We start from the raw sequence: 2,073 nt of genomic DNA, 5'->3' as shown, positions 1-2,073 counted from the left end.
GCTCTGGGATCAGGCAAACACGAAGATCTTGCTGCGCCCGCAGCCTGGAGGCTGGGGCCCACGCGGTTACGCTGCCTTCCCGGTGGGATCTGGTCACCACGGCGCGCCCTCACTACAGAGGCCGATCGGTCCTAACCTAGGTCCTCAGTGTCTGCAGCGACCAACGGGCACCAGACCGAGGAGTTTCCAGAAGAGGACCAGAGGACCGTGCCCCTAGAGATACCAGTGGGCAGACGTGGAGGGGACGGGCTCTAGCCACGCCAATCTCCGGCCACTTCCGGTCCCCGCCTCGTAAGCTCAGCCAATCATCGCCCTGCAGTCGGCGTCCTCCTGGCTGTCATGGAGACGGAAGGGCGTGTAAACGCCAAGCAGGGCCTGCGGTGGGGCTGTGTGAGTCTCACCATTTCTCTGACCTCAGCCATGGCATCTCTCTAGAAAGGATGCACGGGCCTTAGAGCGCCCGAGGCCACTTAGCGGTGCCAAAGGCTCTCACTTCCGGCCCCAGCCCGTAGCGCCGGAAGCGCTGCACCAGTCAGCATCCGGGTCTCTTCCGGCCGGCCGTGCGTTGCCATGGAGATGGGATGGCGGCGTCCAAATGCTGAGGGATGCTCGCCGAGCAAACCTGGGAGCTGCTCCCGAGTCCTGTCTCTCCCCAGCTTCCTGTCTCCCCTTAGGCCAGCGAGATCATTTCAGAAGTGACGTGGGGTCCTTAGTGTCGCTGGATGGGCGCGCAAACTCGCTCACTTCCGGGTTCCTTCTGGGTAGCTATCAGCCAATCAAGGTCCCGCTCCTTTTCCCGCGCGTCTCGCAGGTTGTCATGGTGACGCAGAGGGCTCACCCACGCCTCCAGGGGAGTTGGCCAGGTCTTCGGGTGCCTCGGTTTCCTCCGTCCAAGCTGCGACCTCGCCGTGGCAAGGCAGAGCGCGTGCAACTCGGGTCTCCCACCATCGTGCAGGTGGGTGGGCAGATGCGGCTCCATCCCTGGTTACATCTCTGACCCGCTTCATCCTCGTCAGAGGCGGGGCCACTTCTTCCAGGACAGCAACTTATCTAAAGTCTTACTCAAAAAAAAAAAATAATAATAATGTTTATGTATGTGCGTGTGCACATGTTGAGTGTTTGTGGGAGCCAGAAGATGGTATTGGATTCCCTGAAGCTGGAGTTACAGGTAGTTGTGAGCCACCCAGTGTCGGTGCTGGGAACAGAACCCAGAACCTCTGCAAGAGCAGTATGTATTTTTAATGGCTGAGCCATCTCTTCTGTCCATTGATACAGTTTTGACAAGGCTTCTTGAACATGAGAGAGAGAGAGAGAGAGAGAGAGAGAGAGAGAGAGAGAGAGAGAATGCATGCATGCATGTAAGTGTACTGGTGCATATGCCTGCGTGTGCAGACAGAGCAGGGTGTCAGGTGCCTTCCTCTGTCGATGTCTGCGTTTTGCCTAGAGACAAGGTCTTTCCCCAGCCAGAGGCTGGTTGTTGTGAGTAGACTAGCCTGCCAGTGAGCTCTTGGGGTTCTCCCATGTAGGCCCATCAAAGCTGGGATTACTGGGTTTCTGTGTGTGTGTTGAGGATTTGAACTCAAGTCCTCAGGCTTGCAGAGTATACACTTAACCAGGTGAACCGTCTTCTCAGGCCCATGTTCTTTTGTAAAAATGACATTTTAAGCTACCATACAGTATCAGGGCTTCACTACAACATTTTCCTGTATGTCTGTCCTTGTGTTTTGCTTATGCCTGTCCCTCACTACCCTCCCCTGCTTCTCTTACCCACTCCTGCTTGTCCTCTTTCTCATCCTCTCATAGTTGTCTTGTGGCTTCACAGGACCTACATTTATGTCTTGATTTTACCTGAGAGGAGGTGTGTCTTTACTGCCTGCCTCCCGTGACCCTTTGTTCCTGCCTCGCTTCCCTTTAGGCTCATTTTCTTCCCCGTAGTCCTCTGTCTACTCCCATGCCCCATATATGGTATACGTTTAAGTCTAGGTTATATACTATTCTGTATATTGTATATGTTCCCACTCAATTTCATCAGAGAGAGAGAGAGAGAGAGAGAGAGAGAGAGAGAGAGAGAGA

At 54.7% G+C, this 2,073-nt stretch overlaps 1 protein-coding gene across 4 annotated transcripts in view; it reads left to right on the top strand.

Annotated features, from left to right (window-relative positions):
- Positions 1-291: 291 nt before the first annotated feature.
- Ulk4 (unc-51 like kinase 4) overlaps positions 292-2,073 on the top strand; it is a 308,678-nt gene continuing 306,896 nt past the window's right edge. Inside the window, exons 1-2 of one of the 4 annotated variants that reach the window (XM_031345897.1) lie at positions 292-390; positions 812-955. The gene's annotated coding sequence lies outside the window, so the exon portion shown is untranslated. Of the gene's footprint in view, positions 391-462; positions 956-2,073 lie in introns of those variants that run through there. The other 3 variants (XM_031345900.1, XM_031345899.1, XM_031345898.1) reach the window with 3 other exon arrangements.

This window comes from Mastomys coucha, unplaced genomic scaffold, assembly GCF_008632895.1.
Source record: "Mastomys coucha isolate ucsf_1 unplaced genomic scaffold, UCSF_Mcou_1 pScaffold23, whole genome shotgun sequence".
NCBI lineage: Eukaryota > Metazoa > Chordata > Mammalia > Rodentia > Muridae > Mastomys > Mastomys coucha.
Note: the sequence above shows the minus strand (reverse complement) of the source record. Positions and strands in the feature narration are given on the sequence as shown.